Genomic DNA, 6,944 nt, shown 5'->3' with positions numbered 1-6,944 from the left:
GTGACACCGTGTTCTGGCAGAGGTACCAGAGACTTCCCTTCTACTCCCAGAGTGTTGCCCATACTACATCTCCCCCAGTTAGGTGGTGCCTTATAGTTTTATCAATGAGTACAAGGCTTCCTCTTTTTGTCTAAAGTGGAGATTGTGACATCATTCACTCGCCTCTCCAACTCCATGGTGCAGATTTGTCAGTAGAAGGAACGTCATCAGTTCTGCTGCTGAAGCACAACCCCTGCATACTGTACATAACCTAAATTACTACATTATGTTAGTCTAAGCAGCAGTCAGTCCATTCTGGCATTGGAAAAAAAAAATCATTTGGTCCAAATTGGCACAAACTATTTATGTGCCAGGAATCCCAGAATTCTTTTTTCAGCATTTGATCATGTGACTGGCACTGGAGGGCAGAGAAGTTCAAATTTTTTTTTTTTTGCCTTCCTCTGGATCAACTGTGGGTATAGGATAACTTTTTTTTTCCCTATGGTTGAACTGGATGGACTTTTGTCTTTTTTCAGCCAGACTAACTATAACTATGCAGGAAGACAGGTGTTTCTGACATCTTGTCATATAATTGCAGAAGAGTGGCTGAAGCCACCCAGGAATGCCACTCCACTCTTAACACTAAGCAGATCATGAAATAAAAACTACAACACAACAAATATTGCATTATTATTATTATTGATCACGTTAATAAATTGAATATTAATGCAACTTAAAATTTCAACATGTAATTTATATTTACTTGCCACCTTTATGTAATTACAATAAAATCAAACAGTAGTTAATTTTGGCACTGTGTATGAATTTGCAATACGGTTTGCCATTGAGTCAGGTAATTGAGATGCATAAGCATCAAACTGTCTAAACCAAAGCATTAAGTAAATCATAGGCTTATTCAGCTAGGTTTCATTTACACCAGTGGCAGATCTTTACCACCCATCAGATCTTTGGCAGTGGAACACTTTTCAGAGGGTTGTAGAGGAGCATCTTCAAGGAGACAACACTGCTGCCTCCTGAATGCCTTCTGTTTGTGTTTGCTAAAGGGCAATTTTGCATGTAAATTACCATGCGACAACTATGAACCAGGCAGTGCAGTCCCAGTGAGTTTGATAGCTGGTAGCACCTGTCAATCTACATACTGAGTCAAGGCTTAAGGTAGTAAAAAGTATAATAGTGCAATGCAAGCTACCAGTCACAATCAACCATTTAGAGAATCTTAGTGGTTGCTATAGGTTACAGCACTATGCCACATCGTATATATCTGAAAAGATCATTGTTGCAGTACAGTTAGCATCTTGCTCTGTACTGACATGTAAATGTTGAGCCTGTTTTACAATTCTTCAGATATTTGGTATGTGAACACAATTAAAATTCAAGCATTTTTTTCTTTCCTTTTAAATCCTTCCTTCACACTGACACTTGAATAGTGCCCTTGGGAGTTGGTACTTAAACCTGCTATGTGTCCACAAAACAAGGGTTTAGATGAGACAATTAACTCAGTACCACATGATCATCTGCCTGGCTGTGTGTTGCAGCGTTCTGAACATTCAAGTCTGGGCCACAGCTGGCTGCTTGATCACTAATATTGATTGTGGAATAGTCTCCACACAAGCGCTAAATGGAGAAGAGCACCCAAGCTCTATATTGTTGAACTTGGCTTTATTGGGTATGCATGCAAAAAGAACACCCAATCATGTGCAAGGAAAATATAATAAAAAGCTTTTTGCTTGCACATGATTGGATGTTGGAAATCAGCAACGTTTTACCATATTCACCAAGCTCTGGGGAAAATGAGTGCAACTGCACTTGTAGGCCTGTTTCACACGAGCTGCAGCTTGTACAAAAGCAGTGTGAATAGGAAGCTTTGTTGAAGTTTTTAAAGTACCATTCAGCTCCAGTTTGTAAATGCTGAACACAGATCCTAATTGGGAGTGTTGATTGCCACTTTAAACAAGCTACTGGCGAGTTTCAGCACTTCTTGAAGCTTATAAACAACTTGCATATGTAGCCATGGACTTTTTGAGAGACGTATAGATAAGAACACTGCATATATAAAACCATTTTATACATGCAGTGTTCTTATCTATATGTCAGAAAGTCCATGGCTACATCCGAACAGTGTTTATATGTTGAATTTAGGGACTAGGTCATATAGCTACTAGTAGCTTGTTACTGCTTTGTTCAAGTAGACAGTGACTAAGATGATGATGACCAAGTTGTCACAATTTATTAAGCATATGGCCAAGACAAGGAATTGCTGAATTCTCTTTGTACAAGGGCCATCCATTCTTCCAAGGTCCATTATAACTGATCTCAGAGCCTTCTCAAACCAATCAATCCTCTTCAGGTTGATGGAATGCCTATAACACTCTTGCCCTCCACAGGCTTTACCCCCTTCCTGACCAGGCCATTTTTTACGATACGGCACTGCGTTAATTTAACTGACAACTGCGCAGTAATGCAATGCTGTACATAAATGAAATTTATGTATTTTTACCCCCACAACCAGAGCTTTCTTTCAGTGGTATTTGATCAATTCTGTGTTTTTTGCACTATAAACAAGAGAAAAAAAAAAGGACAGACAATTTTGAAAAAAAAAAAAGCATATCCAATAAAAAAAATTAAAAATCAAATTTCGTAATAAATTTAGGCCAAAATATGTTCTGCTACATGCTAGAAAAAAAAATCCCAATAAGTGTAAATTAATTGGTTTACGTGATAGTTATAGTGTCTACAAATGACAGTACACTGGAATTTTAACTTTTTTTTTTTTTTTTTTCAATGGCGGCGATCAGCGACTTATAGCGGGACTGGGGCAGGTATTCTGACACTGGGTGAAAACTAACTGCCACTGACATCCTCAGTGACACGAATACAGTTATCAGTGCTAATAAAAAGCACCAACACTGCACTAATGACAGTGTGCAGGAAGGGATTAACATCTGGGGCAATCAAAACCTGTGTGCTGTGTTGTATCTCTCTCCTATACAGAGAAATACAAAACAGCAAGTTAACCACTTGAGCCCCAGAGGATTTACCCCCCTTAATGACCAGGCCTTTTTTTGCTGTTTGGCGCTGCACTAATTCAAATGATAATTGCGCGGTTATGCAATGCTGTAACCAAACGAAATTTACGTCCTTTTTTTCACACAAATAGAGCTTTCTTTTGGTGGTATTTGATCACCTGTGCACTTTTTTTTTGCGCTATAAACAAAAAAAACACGAAAATGTTGAAAAAAAATATTTTCTACTTTCAGCTATAAAAAATATATCGTAAACTCAAAGTTAGTCATAAATTTAAGCCAAAATGTATTCAGCTCCATGTTTTTGGTAAAAAAAATCCCAATAAGTGTATATTGATTGCTTTGTGTGAAAGTTATAGCGTCTACAAACTATGGTATAGATACTGCAATTTATGCATTTTTTTGCTATACAGCCCTGCACTAACTCAAATGATAATTGCGCGGTCATGCAATGCTGCACCCAAACAAAATTTATGTCTTTTTTCACACAAATAGAGCTTTCTTTTGGTGGTATTTGATAACCTGTGCGCTTTTTATTTTTTGCGCTATAATCAAAAAAATACAAAAATTTTGACAAAAACCAATATTTTCTACTTTAAGCTATAAAAAATATATCATAAACTCAAAGTTAGTCATAAATTTAAGCCAAAATGTATTCTGCTACATGTTTTTGGTAAAAAAAATCCCGTGCATTAGCGGGCAAACTGGCGCTATCTAGGAGGGGCGCTAACACTATCGGAAGTCACCAGTGACACTAATACAGTGATCAGTAAAAATCTGTTCACTGCCCTGTCACCAGTGTCATTGATTACAGTGAACAGATTTTTACTGATCACTGTATTAGTGTCACTGGTGACTTCCGATAGTGTTAGCGCCCCTCCTAGATAGCGCCAGTTTGCCCGCTAGTGCACCAGAAATCCCATTTAACCCCTTGATCGCCCCCTCCCCCCCCCCCCAGTTAACCCCTTCACTGCCCTGTCACCAGTGTCATTGATTACAGTGAAGGGGTTAACTGGGGGGGGGGAGGGGGCGATCAAGGGGTTAAATGGGATTTCTGGTGCACTAGCGGGCAAACTGGCGCTATCTGGGAGGGGCGCTAACACTATCGGAAGTCGCCAGCGACACTGATACAGTGATCAGTAAAAATTGGTTCACTGATCAGTGACACTGGTGACAGGGCAGTGAAGGGGTTAACTGGGGGGGGGGGGGATTACTGGGGTACTAGCGGGCAATCTGGCGCTATCTGGGAGGGGCGCTAACACTATCGGAAGTCGCCAGCGACACTGATACAGTGATCAGTAAAAATTGGTTCACTGATCAGTGACACTGGTGACAGGGCAGTGAAGGGGTTAACTGGGGAGGGGGGGGCGATCAAGGGGTTAAACGGAATTACTGGTGTACTGGCGGGCAAACTGGCGCTATCTGGGAGGGGCGCTAACTCTATCGGAAGTCGCCAGCGACACTGATCAGTAAAAATCGCTTCACTGATCAGTGACACTGGTGACAGGGCAGTGAAGGGGTTAACTGGGGGGGGGCGATCAGGGGGTTAAATGTGTCCTAGAGTGTTCTAACTGTAGTGTAGTGCTTGTGTACTCACTTTTTGGATGTCTTCTTCTCTGTCTGGAACGGAATGTGTCCAGGCAGAGAAGAATGACATCATATCCTGCCCTGTGTAAATATCAACACAGGACAGGATAGGACAGGGACCGATCATGTGATTTCAGCCAGAAATCACTGGCTGAAATCTAATGATCGATCCCTCCTGGATCGAATCGTATCACCCGTGGGTCGGCGGGCGCCCCCTACCCGCGAATGTGTCGGGAGCGTGGAGCACGTTTTAAAACGTGCTTTTGCGCTCCACTGCCGCCCTGCACGCGTATATACACAGTGGCAGGGCGGCAAGCGGTTAATGCAGACAGGAGAGAGACCTGTTTTGTTTACATACAGGTCTTTCCCATATCAGCTTTCCCTGACTAACGCTGAGTGCCAGCCAGGACTCGGTGATTGACATCTGTACCTTACAGCTATAGGACGGAGGGCAAGTGGTTAAATAGAAGCAAAGCTGTGGAAGTATTTTAAGTGCCTCCAGAGGACAGGTTGACAATCCCCTTATAGTGACTGAATCAAGCGCTTGTTCTAAAAGATGGGAGCATGTTGACACAGCAGGATGTCAAGGGTTTTGAATCACCCCTTGGGTCAATGTGTCCCTTATGGTATTGGCCAGATACATGACCTTACATTAGAAGATGCTGTGGCCTTTAAGGATGTAATCAATCACTGCATTGTTCTTGATCTTAGAAGGTGAAGCCTAATTAATAGTGGTCAGCTTGGCTTCTTGCCTCAAGATGAATGTCTGTTGAGTTAAAGGAGACTGAAGTTCAAGAGTCCGTTTCCACAGTCACTCCAGAGAGGGTAGCTTTTGCATTTCTGGCTGCAAGTCAAAGAAAAAGCCAGCACATAATCCAAGAAGTCAAGGAAGAGCTTCTTTTCAGAATACTTTCTGGTATTTTAGGGATTTTGCCATCCATACATGTCATACGGACACTTGGTGGCTCATCTTTGGACATAGGTACAGTTTTGGTGATGAACACATGGTCTTTCAAGGCAAGCATTTCAGGCCATATTTGGGAGATCTTTCATCCTTCACGTTGCAGATTGGGCCACAAAAATCACCTCGCTCCAGCAGGTCAGATAGGCTCAATTGCACTCTCACCCCCTTTCAAGTCGGCTTTCTGCACTGGTAGCAGTCAGAGGGTCTAGGTCAGAAGATATGGATTACACCCTGTATGAAAGCAAGCCTAAACTTGTGGTTGGAGAAGTAGAATCTTCTGCGATGTCATTCCCATCTGATGACCTAGTCGCTGGTGGTGCAGTCAGAGACCAGCAAATAGATGGAGAGACCTAATTTAGGAGCAATTGGCTGAGGACCAACAGCCTTTTTCCAAGGGTCCAACATTCTGAAGTTAAGATCAGAATTTCAGGCTCTTAGCCTTCAGTCACCTCATTCAGGGTGGACCTGTCCTGGTGAAGTTAGACAACACAAAAGACTGGCATCCGGAATCAAAGGGGCACAAGAAGGAGGTTTCGCAAATTCTAGAGAAGGCCCAAGTCAATATCCTGCAGCTGTCTGCCACCTATGTGCCTGGTCAGAATCTTTAGGCAAATTATTTGTCCAGGACAATCCTGGACGGTAATGAATGGTCCAGACTGCTGCAAGTCTTTCAGGAAGAAATGGGCTTGGTAATTTCTTCCAGGGGTAGACCTGTTCACATCCCAGGTTAACAGAAAGTTGCTAAATTTCTATTCCCTGGCCCAGCATGCACAAGCAATTGGGGTGGAATTGTTGATCGCAGACTGAATCTAAAGGACAGCTTATGCCTTTCTGCCTCTCCCCCCCCAATTCTTAGCTTTCTGATGAGGCAGGGGAAGGTGATAGTTCTGGTGGCAATGCCACGTTGGTCGAAGGGCCCTTGGTACCCTCTGCCCCTCCTAATGAACTGTGCAGACATGGAGCTAGTCAGGAAAGGAATATTATGGTATCTGTCATTCAATTTTCTGTTTTTAAAGCTTCAACAAAGCTTACTGAAATGTCTGCAAATGTTAGTCAAAGCTCGAGGTTTACACTGCTCTTATACAAGCTGAGGCCTGTGTGAAACAGGCCGTAGAGTACACAGTCTATTTGCCTTTCAAAAATCAACCCCAATATGTCACTTCCTCACTCCCTGTCTTAACCCTCAAAAGGGCCAAACCACTGCACTGTAGTCAAAAGCATTACATGTGGTTGCCAGGCAGTTGTGCCATGGCCCCAATAACTTGAATGAGTTATGTGCAGTACGGACTGCTGAACTTTACTCATTCACAGACTGCCCTGAGCAGTTGCATGTCCTTGTTTAGGTGGGCAGAAAAACCACAGCTCAACTG

Source organism: Staurois parvus, unplaced genomic scaffold (assembly GCF_062004578.1).
Source record: "Staurois parvus isolate SC_StPar_1 unplaced genomic scaffold, SC_StPar_1.0 ptg000530l, whole genome shotgun sequence".
Taxonomy (NCBI): domain Eukaryota; kingdom Metazoa; phylum Chordata; class Amphibia; order Anura; family Ranidae; genus Staurois; species Staurois parvus.
The sequence above is the reverse complement of the archived record's forward strand: the minus strand, read 5'-3'. Positions refer to the sequence as shown.